This window comes from Sturnira hondurensis, unplaced genomic scaffold (genome assembly GCF_014824575.4).
Source record: "Sturnira hondurensis isolate 20B ecotype Veracruz unplaced genomic scaffold, ASM1482457v3 Scaffold0021214, whole genome shotgun sequence".
Taxonomy (NCBI): domain Eukaryota; kingdom Metazoa; phylum Chordata; class Mammalia; order Chiroptera; family Phyllostomidae; genus Sturnira; species Sturnira hondurensis.
Window position 1 is genome coordinate 10,565,118 of NW_028093845.1, and position 12,922 is coordinate 10,578,039.

Genomic DNA, 12,922 nt, shown 5'->3' on the forward strand with positions numbered 1-12,922 from the left:
ATCATGTCATTTGTCTTCTTAAACTTGTTGGTATAGTGGATTATGCTTCTTGATTTTTGCATGGAACCAACTTTATGTGCCTAAAATAAAACCCATTGGTCATGGTATATAATTCTTTTTATTCATTGTTGGATTCTACTTTCTAACATTTTATTGCAGATAGTTGCATCTACGTTTATGAGAGATACTAAACTGTAGTTTTCTTTCCTTGTAATATCTTTATCTGGTTTTATCATTAAGGTAATGTTGGCTCCCTAGAACAATTTAGGAAATGTTTGCTCACCTTCCATTTTTTTAGATGATGACAAATTGGTTTCATTTCTTCCTTGAATGTTTATTAAAATTCATCAGTAAAACAATCTAGAACTGGTGATATCTTTTATGAAAGGTTATTAACTATTCATTTTATTTATTTAATAGACAGAAATAATCCCATTATTCTCCTTGTATGGGTTTTGGTAGTTTGTGTCTTTCAATAAATTTGTTCATTTTCCTGGCTGGTGTAGCTCAGTGGATTGAGTGCAGGCCTACAAAGCAGACGACCGCAGTTCGATTCCCAGTCAGGGCACATGCTTGGGTTGCAGGCCAGTTCCCAGACGGGGATGCAGAAGAGACAACCATACATTGATATTTCTCTCCCTCTCTCCTTTCTTTCCCCCCTAAAGATAAATAAATTAATAATTTTAAAAAAGAAATTTGTTCATTTCACTGTTATTAATTTTGTGGGCATAGAAATATTCTCAGTATTCCTTTGTTATTCTTTCACTGTCTCTAAGATTAATAGTGATAATTTGCAACTCCCTTTTTCTCTTGGACAACCTGGGTACAGGTTTATGCATTTTATTAATCTTTACAAAAAATAAGATTTAAGGTTCATCTGATTTTTCTTTTTATAGTTTAACAGTTTCTATTTTATTTTTATTATTTATTTTCTTTTGCTTATCTGAGGCTACGTTTTTCTTTTTTCTTTAGTTTCCTAAGGTGGAAGCTTATATTATTGACTTCAGATCATTCTTCTTTTCAGATGTACGCATTTAGTGCTACAAATTTCACCTAAATTTGCTTTTACTGCATCCCACAAATTTTGAACATTTTTTCAGTTTTATTTAGTTCAAAATACTTTAAAATTCTCTAGTAACTTCTGACACATGTGTTACTTAGCAGCATATTTATTTAATGCCCATCTATTTTGAGTGTTTTCTTGTTATTGATTTATGGTTTCATTTTATCGTCATTTAAAAACATATTTTGTATGACTTTTACTTTTTTAAATTTAGTAGGGTCTATTCCATGGCCTGGAATGTGGTCTAGCTTAATGATGTTAATATGGGCTTGACAAAAAAAAATGTATTTTGCTCTTTTTGGGTGGTGTAGTCTATAAATGTCAATTAGATCAAGTTGATTGAGAGTGCTGTTCTGGTCAACAGTGTCCTTATTGATTTCCTGCCTGAAGGATCTATCCATTACTAAAATGAGGTGTTGATATTCCATTTATAACAGTGGGCTTGTTTATTTCTCCTTTTCATTCTATTTATTTTCACTCATGCATTTTTTTAAAGATTTTATTTATTTATTTTTAGAGGGGAAGGAGAGAGGGAGACAAACATCAATGTATGGTTGCCTTTTGTGCATCCACTGCTGGGAGTTGGCCTGCAGGGAACTGGCCTGCAACCCAGGCATGTGCCCTGACTGGGAATCGATCTGTGATCCTCTGGTTCGCAGGCCGGTGCTCAGTCTGCTGAGCTACACCAGCCAGGGCTCACTCATGCATTTTGGTGCTCTGTTGTTAGGTACATACACATTAAGGATTGTTATGTCTTATTGGAGACTGACTAATTTAGTATTATTATACTACTCTTTATCCATGATAATTTTTACTGTTCCTGAGATTTGCTTTGTCTGAAATTAATACAGATACTTCAGATTTCTTTGATTAGTATTAGCAGGGTATATCATTTTTCATTCCTTTACTTTAAACTTACATGAGTACTTATGTTTAAAGTGTGCTTCTTATAACAACATATAAATAAATTCTTTTTTAAAAATAAATCTGTTCTGAAAATGTTCATCTTTTAATGGGTGTTCTTAGACCATTTACATATAAATAATATTGATATAGTTAGAGATGTATTTGGCATGATTGTAACTATTTTCTATTTGTTGCATTCATTCTTTTTCTTCTTTCCCTCTTCTTTTAAAAATTTTTTCTTGAGCATTTTATATGATTTCATTTCTCTCCTCTAATAGCATATCTACTATACTTCTTTTAGAATATTATATGGTTGCCATAAAGTTTACAACCAACTGCAACTGGTTTTCAAACAATCTAATTTTACGTCCGAATAACACTGTTGTAGTACAGGTAACTTATACAAGAGTATTTCTCATTGCTCCCTCCAGCTTCTCATGACACTGCTGTTATTTTATTCATTTATTCACTTCAACAGCATTGGTAGTATTTTCACTTTAATGATATTTTTATACATCAGTTAAGAAGAATAGAAATTTTAAAAATATTTTTATCTGTATTTATCCTCCTCTGAGAGTTGTTTTCTCTTCATGTAGAGTTGATATTCTTGCCCATGTCATTTTTCTTCTCCTGAGCAACATCTTGTAACCAATCCTCCAGTACATGTCAGTTCCCTCAGCTTCCCGTGCAATGTGAGGTAAGCTCTATTCTTTTGCTGGAGATGAATTTCCTCAATTTTTGTTTGTCTGAGAAAGTAGTTATTTCTTGTTCACTTTTGGACAATAATTTTACTGGTCATAGAATTTAAGGTTGGCTATCTTTTTCTTTCAACACTTTAAATTTTAAAATCTTACTCCATTCTTTTCTTGCTTGTATGGCTTCTAAAGAAGCTTATAGTAATTCTTTTTTAAAAATCCTCACCCGAGAATATGTTTATTGATTTTAGAGAGAGAGGAAGGGAGACATAGAAAGAGAGAGAGAAACATCAATGTGGGAGGGAAACATTGATCGGTTGCCTCCTGTACATGCCCTGACTGCGACCGGGTATCGATGGAACCTGCAAGCTACGTATGTGTTCTGACCAGGAATTGAACGCACAACCTTTTGGTGTATAGGATGATGCTCCAACCAACTAAGCCACCCAACCAGGGCAATAATTCTTAAATTCTTTGTTCCTTTGTAAGAGAGGTTTTCTCCCTTCTGGCTTCTTTCAATATTATCTCATTTTTACATTGATATGTTTCCCAGAAATATTTATGTTTCTGTAATTCTTACTTAAATACCCCAAACATCCAGGATATTTTTGTTTATATGCCTGCATCATATTCAATAGGAGGTGAGCCCTGTTTTTTTCTCCATCTTACAGACATTCAAAGAGTCATGGAGAGTTAGGAAGTGATTTGGCAGTCTTACTTCAGATCCAGTGCCCTAATTACTATGCTACTGGGTCCCAAAACACCATCACACTTCTGCTAAATTAGTCCAGTACCAGCAAATGCTGGGTGACCAGTCTCATCATATCGAGCTCAGTTCTTTCATTGCACTGACTTCTTATCTTCCGGGTTCACTCTTTGAGAAGGATCTCTGGATCCTCCTTGAAGCAAATAAAACATCAGTTCTGAGCTGTGCACAGTCACCTTCCATACTATTTTAATATTGTATAGGTTGCATGTCTAAAAACAAAAAATACATACATCTTCTCATTATACACTATAACAAAATTCTAATCGAAACTACTACTTTGTTAATAGTTTTAACAAATAGTTTGTATATAGTTTCTCCAATATACTAAGACAGAACATTTCCCATTTAAATGATATCCACGTATAATTTACTCAGTGAAAAAGGGTGACAGAACTTACGCAATAGAAATACTGCTTCTTATGTATGCCTATAATTAATTACCCCATAACCTTACTGTTTGATTAGAAAATGAAAAAAAATAACATGAAACCCAACAAGTTTTCTAAAGAGATTCATCAGTAATGTAGAATTATCATTTGTTAAATTTCCCTGTGAATAATGTGAATTCATTGTTATAACATTTGTTTTTATGTATCTCCAGACGGGAAAGCTACATGGGGTCATTCTCAAAGCTGGACTCTTTAGTTCCGATTTGGATAATGCATATTCTACGCTCCCAGGGGTTCTCAGTCTTCAGAGAGCTTATTTAAACTGTTTCTCTGTGGGAATGATGTCTCTTTCCCTATTAGATACAAAAGTAGATTCTTTCCTCCTTAATAATTTTCACTAATTATTATGGTAACATTTTTATGGATCTTATTTATGCATTCACTCTGACCAAGTTCGTGCTTAAGTTACCCTGACTCTTCTAAGTTTTTAAATTACAGTTGGCTTCCCATATTATATTAGTTTCAGGTGTACAACCCCGTGATTAGACATTTATATAACCTGCAAAGTGATCGCCCCAATAAATCGAGTACTCCTCTGATACCATATATAGTTATTATAATATTATTGGCTATCTTCTCTCTGCTGTACTTTACATCTCTGGGTAACTACCAATTTGTACTTCTAAATGCTTTTACCTTTTTCACCCATCCCCCCACACCACCCTCCCATCTGGGAACTGCCAAAATATTATCTGTATCTATGAGTTTGTTCCTGTTCTACTTGTTGTTTATTTTGTTTTTTAGATTCCGTATATAAATGAAATCATCTGGCATTTGTCTTCCTCTGACTTCTTTCATTTGGCATAATACCCTCTAGGTCCACCCATTTTGTAGCAGATGTGAAGATTTTATTGATTTTTATGGCTGAATCACCTTCCATTGTATGTAGGTACCACTTCTTTATCTGTTCATCTATTGTTGGTTGCTTCCATATCTTAGCTATTGTAAATAGTGCAGCAATAAACATATGGATGTATGTCTTTTCAGTTGAGTGTTTCAGGTTACTTCAGATAAATATCCAGAAGAACTGCTGAGTCCTTCATTGTCTCTTGTTATAGCCATTGTCTTAAAATCTATTTTGTCTGTTATAAGTATTGCTGCCACAGATTTTTTGTTTTGTTTTATTTTGTTTTACTCTGGCTCTTATTCAATGTTCCCTTGCAAACAAGTAAAAAAGAGGGGGCGTCCAAACCCTACTACTTCTCCCCATCCCGTGTGCATTATTATTGCATATAGTTATTTTACTTTGATAAACTTGTTGAAGTTTGGATATTATTTTAAAAACTGAGACTATAAGAGAAATGTAATGAAGCACTGTGCTTCTATTTTTGAGAGTTCAAGATACATGAACTAAAAAAGCAAAGTAATAATTTCAAGACAATTTTACCTCCCATCTGTCCCATTTCAGCCTTTGGCATATTTCAGGTTGGAGGACTTCTCTTTAATTATGAAGCAGAAGATAAAGAAGGAATTAGTGACCAGAATCATAAAATATTATTTATTTGAATGTTTAACAGATAACATCAGGTCTTCAGTAGCATATAATATATTCATCAAAGATAAAACCAAACACAACCAACTTTCGTGTTTAGGTTAGTTAGCACGGAGAGAGAGATCACTGATTTTAAACATTCACATTCAGATGAAACATGTACAGAAGTAAAAATGAAGAAAACAATCATTTGTGAAGAAAACACTGGAAGATAACTAGTTTAAATATTTAACAGTCAATCTCGAAAGATGACCCACCGATTCTTCCTCTCCATGGGCCACATATCACATCAGGAAGAGCACTCAGTTCCCCTCCTCTGGAATCCGGGCTGGCCGGTGACCCACAGAGTGCACCAGGAAGGAGGCAGTAAGTTACTATCGGCTCCTGCTCCCTTGCTCTTGAAGTGTTCACTCTGATTCTCCCTCTCAGGACAGCCATGTGGAGAGGTCTTAGAAGGCCTGCTTGCCCATGTAGACTGTTAGCCATTCTGACAGTCCTTTGACTTACTATTTTTTTAATATATTTTATTGATTATGCCATTACAGTTGTTCTATTCCCCCCTTCATTCCCCACCACCCTGCACCCCTTCCCCCACCCTTCCCCCCTTTAGTTTATGACCATGTGTCTCAAGTTCTTTAGATTCTATATTTCCCCTACTATTCTTGCCCTCCCCCCATCTATTTTTCACCTGCCGTCTATGCTATTTATTTTCCGTATCTTCTCCCCTCTTCTCCTTCTCCCACTCCCCTGTTGCTAACCTTCCATGCGTTCTTCATTTCTATGGTTCCATTCCTGATCTAGCTGTCCTTTTGGTTTGCTTTTGTTTTAGGTGTGGTTGTTAGTAACTGTGAGTTTGCTGTCCTTTCACTGTTCATATTTTTTACCTTCTTTTTCTTAGATAAGTCCCTTTAACATTTTATATAATAAGGGCTTGGTGATGATGAACTCCTTGAATTTGATCTTATCTGAGAAGCATTTTATCTGCCCTTCCATTCTAAATGAAAGCTTTGCTGGATAGAGCAGTCTTGGATGTAGGTCTTTGGATTTCATGACTTGGAATACTTCCTTCCAGATCCTTCTTGTCTGTAAGGTCTCTTTTGAGAAATCCGCAGACAGTCTGATGGGGACTCCTTTGTAGATAACTGTCCCTTATCTCTTGCTGCTTCTAGGATTCTCTCCTTCATTTTCATTACTATTTTTTAAAGTTTGCAATGGTGACATATGTTCAGTGGAAACCTTACTTCAAATTTGGAATTTTGATCTTTCCCAGGCTAGTGATATGCAATATGATTCTCTCTCATCACACTGGGCAATGGCCGCCTCAGCTCCCAGTCAGCCATGGGATCATGAGGGTAAACAATCAGTACACTACAGTGTACTGTGTTTCCAGCATTTTTAGATATTGTATTTTCACATTGCATTTTATCTACAAAAGGCCCATCTGCATCACCTGCTTTTGGTGAGAAGAAAAAGGCAATTACTTTGGGGATGAAAACTCTAGATAATTGCCCAAACATAGGCTAATGTAATTGCTCTTAACACATGTAAGGCAGGCAAGGCTAAACCATGGTGTTCTATAGGTTGGGCATAGTAAATTAATTTCAAATGATGGAACTTTCAACTTTCTGTGGATTTATCAGGATATAACACTCTCATAAGTGGAGGAACAACTGTAGTTCTCTACCGACTCTGAGAAAAAGCTGCCAGTCATGCAATGGAGCACCTTGGGTTTTGTAGCCCAAACAAGCCCCCAGGTGACTACTGCCCTGATTGATACCATGTGGAGCAGATAAACCATCCAGCTGAGTCCAATCCACTCACATAAAGGAGACGGAATGGTAAGTCACTACGTTGTGGGAAAAGTTGCTCTGCAACATTAGATAACTCTGGCACACATGTGATGGAAACAGTTGAATGATAAACAAAGTTTAGTACAGAAGTAAGCATATTAGGCTGAGGAGGGCAGGGGAAATTTAAGATAAATACCTGGCTAACATATTTATGCTAAACATAGTATCTTCTTAGGGGACACAGATTTTTTTTTTACATATTTGAAAGTAAAGGAGACATAATTTTTGGAAGACAGATCTTCATAGTGCAGTTTTTTTCTTAATGTGGAAAGAAAAAGCACTTGCTACTTCATGAGTCTAAGTTTCCTTTAATGTTTTATGTTATTAAAAATAATAAATAAATAAAAATATAGTAGAAAAAAAGAAAAGTAAAAACCTCTAAACTACAACTCATTTTAAAAGAAATAAAATTGTCAAAAGTTCACTGACAAATATTGAGTGAAGAATGGAAAAGGAATGTAATTCTGGGGGAAGAAATAACTTTCAGTAACAGAAAGTGAAACAAAGCTTTAAGGTGTTACATGTTCTCCTTGTTCTCAGAATCCTTTTTTGTGTAAGTTGTAGAAGTTGCCACATTAAATATTAATTGACTTGTGCATATGTCTCTCTCATATCACTAAATTATAAAAATTTCCATGGCAGACTTCACTTACTTACATTTATGTCACTGAGATAATATAGATATTACTTATGTTTGTTCAGTGAGTAAGTAAATGAATAACTTATTCACTGTAGACTGATAAACATGAGAAATTGCTTGTGAAATACAAAATCAACCAATTAGCAGAAGCATGCCCTTTGTTAGAGATACCTGTATAATTGTATGATGTGTCCTAATTCTCTCGGCCTGAAGCAAAGGTGTGGAGAAAAGGGAACCCTAGTGGACTGGTGCAGCCACTGTGGAAAACAGTGTGGATTTTCTTCAAAAAAAGAAAAAATGGAACTGCCTTTTGACTCAGCAATCCTACTTCTAAGAATATATCCTAGGAATCCCCAAACATCAGTTTGAAAGAATATATACACACCTATGTTCAGTAGCAGAATTAAATGCAATAGCCAAGATCTGGAAACAGCCCAAGTGCCCATCAGTAGATGAGTGGGTAAAAAAGTTGCAGTACATTTACACAATGGAATACTACATAATTGTAAAAAAGAAGGTATGCTTTCTTACCTTTTGTGACAGCATGGATGGACCTGGAGATTATTATGCTAAGTGAAATAAGCTAGTCAGTGAAAGACAAATACCATATAATTTCACTTGTACAAGGAATCTAATGAACAAAACAAACAAACAAAATAGAAATAGAGGCAGCAATATATGGAACAGACTGACAGCTGTCAGAGGGGGTGGGATAGTGGGGGACTGGATGAGAGAAGGTGAAGGGATTAATCAAAGAACATACATGCATAACCCATAGACACAGTGTGGTGATGGCCAGGGGAGGTGGGGCGAGTATAGGGGGAGGTGGTTAAAGTGGAAGGGAATAAGACATCTGTAATAGTGCAAACAATACAATTAAAGTAAAAAAGAAGTAAATTTTAAAAAGAAGGAAGACGGAAAAGCCCTCTTCTAGAGAGCTGAAGAGGCTGACCATAGTATATATGAAAAATGGATATTTAAAAAAATCAGTCAATATATATTCAACAGCTCTTACGATCATTGTAATTCTGAGTATCTTCCAATCAACTCATGGAGCAGCAGCTATGGGCTAGTGGCTCGTGTGGAGCCATGAGTGTGGAGCTCCGCGGCCTCTGCTCTAAAATGCTGTGTGGCGTTGGACAAGATTAAAATGTAAACACAAAGGAGTGTCCGTAAGTGCAAAGCCTCATTCTAAAACCTTTTGTTTTTATTATCCTTTTAAAAGCTCACACAGTGAATAGTTTTACCCCTATCTGTTAGGGAAAAAAAGTAGAACAAGAGATATTCAGTAACTTGCTCAAAATGGGAGAGCCAATATTTAGACATCTATTCTTTATGTTCCTCACCCCTCCCCTCCTCTCTCCTTCGCTTCCCTTCCCTTCTCTGTCTCCCTTCGCCCAAATGTCAGACCCCAATATATTGAGTTGAAAGTACTGATACAGTCTATGCAAGGTACTGTGACAGCAGGGGCAGTGCTCTCTCCTGGAAGGAGGAGCCTCTGCCCTGCCGGATGCTGTGCTAAGGCTCCTGAGTGTCTGCATCCCTGTTCTCTGCTGCTCTCTGCTGGTGTGGCTGTTGGAGGAGCACAGAACGCCAGACAGATTGTAGAGTCGGCAAATTTGGGTTGTAGTTCTTCTAAAGTATGTAGACGTGGGACTGTGAAGAAGTTATTTAGTCTATGATAACCTCTTCTTTCCTGCCCATAAAATAAGTAACAAGATGTACATGATAGAGCTGTTACAAGGATTCTGCATGAGATGGGCAGTAAGTACGTACATGTAGTACAGTGGCTGGTGTAGATAACCTCTTAGCAAGTGGTGGGAGTTAGTCTAATGAATCTTTCTTTATAGCTACACTGATTTTTGATTGATTGATCTGATTCTATGGATGTGGATAAGATATTTCCTCAGGCACCCAAGATTTCATCAGATCTTCTTCCCTATTCTTACTGAAATAAAGGAACTGTGGAGTACCTTTTCTCACCTGAGCAATAATTACCACCTTTTAATTTTAAACCAGGTCTCTAGGAAGGAGCTATTAGATGTCCTTTGGAGACCCAGCCCCACACTTTCCGACCTGGCCTTCCAGGAGAGGAACTCATTCAGAAATGAAGGCTTTGTTCCACCTCCTGCAGCCTTTCTTCCCCTGGTGGTTAGTTCTGCCGGAGGCTCTAAAGAAGCAAGCAGCATGGGCTCTCTTTGCAGATATGACAGCGAATCTCTAAACGTGTACTCTTCATAACATAAAGAACAGGATTTTATTGGGCATGTTTAGGCTCATCTACTGGTTCATACTTTTACTCAGCCCTTGCATCTGAACAGAAATAGTTAATTTTTAGAAGGCTGTAAATTAAAAAAAAAATCAATGCTTATTTCCACTCCAATCCTGGCTTCATCCCAGCCAAAGCTGGATCTTCAAAATCTAAACTATTTGAGGTCTGAGGGTCTGCCTTCAATTCTCCTCAGGCAGCGGGACGAGGAGAGAGGTCAAAGCTCAGAATCCTCACTCCAGATAATAAGGGCGGCATGGGCAAAATAGGAGAAGAGACATGAATTCATTAAAGAATGACAGCTGAAGCAGGCACTTACCAAGTGAATTGGGAAGGAAATTTCTGAGAAGGCCTTAAGAATGTGAAGGGAAAGGAGCAGTTAATCTGAAATACAAAATTGAATGGCATGGCAGATGCATGATTCTAGCCTTGCAGATAAGATTCCTTCCGGAATTCAAAAGCACCTAAGAGAAGCCAGACAATTGGCTGCTGGGCTCAATATGTAAACACAGTCCTGGCTGACACAGTGAAGATGTTTATTAGAAAAGTTAATGCAATGTCAGGGCGAAAGATCAATGTTTAACCTGATTTCATTGCAATCTATTGGTCCGCCTTGGAATACAGAATGGAAAATGAGCAAATCAAAAAAGGAAATGTAGGAACTTTTTCATAAGAAAACAGTCAACTCATCGACACTGATATTTGTGATAGATAACGAAAAAGTCAACAGTTACTTGCATTTTTGGTTAATGCATACCCCTTACATTGTATATTCACATATTTTATTCATTATTAAAAATTGAATAATTACATTAAAATTATTATTTGTCTCAATATTCAGATAGAGTCGCAGAAGTTTTGAGATTCACTGTGTTCAGCCCTCTTCTTTTCTGGATTAAACCCTACGGAAGGGAGCTGTCACGTGACCTTCCTGAGACTACAGTCAGGTGGAAGTGGGGTCAGTGATGGGCGCTGATTCCCAGGTTACAGGTAGAGAAAGAGGGGCCATGAGTCCAGGAGAAAGATCCTTGCCTGTGCCATGGATTCAGTTGGGCGTTACTATTTGATAAGCCCATGCTTGATGCGCTGGTCATTCTCCCTGTCAAAATAGCTTTAGAATTCTTTGATGTAAAATATTTTGCAAGCATTATTTTACTAATCCCCATCATATGAGTCCTAGAGGTGTGTGTGTGTGTGTTTAGATTATAAAATAAAGATCATTCTCCATGGTATAGAAATGAAAACACAGACTCGATTACTGAACTCAGAGATGAATTAAATCTGCTTTTTGATGCCCCCACAGTACCTCTAGCTGCTCTTTTCATTTGGTAATGTGAATAACATCTGATGGAATTATTGCAATCTTTTTCTCCAGTGATTATTAAAGGTGATATTTCAGTCTACATTTAAGACATTCTCACTAGCATAGAAAACTAAGAAATGATTTTTTTTCTCATTGTACATACCTGAAACAGAAAAACACTCAAAAACTGCTGTGCGCTTCGTGGGCGATGGGGAGCCTGCCAGCAGCCTGGGGAGAGAGTGAGCCTGGGTTTCTGTGCAGTCCAAAGGGCTGCCCTCCTGAAGCCTCCGCTGCAGCACTGCACCTGTGGAGCTCACTGCTGTCAAAGGCACAATTAGTCCAACCCCCAGCACAGCTGTCCATGGAGGGGGACCAATTTAAAAACAAGGAGTCAGCCAATTAATTACACTGTCAGCAATAAATTTAACAATGGGATGTGGTGGCAATTCGGTCCCTTGATGCATGCAGGCAGCATCTGTATGTCTGTCTTCCCCGTCCACATGGCACTTGTTGCTGCAGAATTAGCTTAGACCAGGGGCTTCACAGTCAGGTGGCAGACAGGCACGGTCTCTCCTCCTTTCAGAGGAATCCCCTTTGAGTGCAAACAGGGGATTCAGCAAGAGCCCTGACCCTAATGATAAATAAACAGATCATTCATTCGATCTTGTGTTTATTCATTTACTAACATTTATTGAGAGATTTTTGTTTGCCTGGAACACACCAGAGAAGTGAAAACATGAGGGTAACTGAGTACATCAATATAGTAGAAATTAATGTACATTAGCAGAACAATGTTAGCGATTTTCTGTGTATTTTATGGTAAATGCCTTGGGTCATTCTCCCTTAGACAAATCCATTTTTATGATCCATGTGGACAATTCAAATTGCTGAGTTCTTTCTTTTTCTTCTTTTTTCTTTTTCTTTTGATTATAATATTATTTTTTAATTGGAGTTTTACAGCCTTTTATTCTTTTTTTTCCAATTTTTTTATTTAATTATTTTTCAAGTACAGTTTTCTGTCTATTACTCCCATCCCATACCACCCCCATCCTCCCCCCTCCCTCCCATTTCCACCCTTCTCAGTTGTTGTCCATGTATCCTTTATATAGCTTCCTCTAAATCCCTCCCTTATTTCCCCTGAAATTCCCTACCCTCTCCCCTCTGGTCACTGTCAGCCTGTTCTCTATTTCAGTGTCTTTGGTTATATTTTGCTTGCTTGTTTGTTTTGTTGCTTAGCTTCCTGTTCGAGGTGAGATCATATGGTATTTGTCCTTCAACACATGGCTTATTTCACTCAGCATACTGCTTTCCAGTTCCATCCATGTTGTTGCAAAAGGTAGGAGCTCCTTCTTTCTTTCTGCAGCATAAAATTCCATTGTGTATATGTACCATAGTTTTTTGATCCATTCATTTACTGACGGGCACCTAGGTTGCTTCCAATTCTTGGCTATTGTAAATTGTGCTGCTATGAACATTGGGGTGCATA

At 37.2% G+C, this 12,922-nt stretch overlaps 1 pseudogene; it reads right to left on the minus strand.

The window, feature by feature from the left end:
• Window positions 1-12,922, minus strand: part of LOC118977146 (putative malate dehydrogenase 1B) — a 54,932-nt pseudogene that overhangs the window by 34,062 nt on the left and 7,948 nt on the right.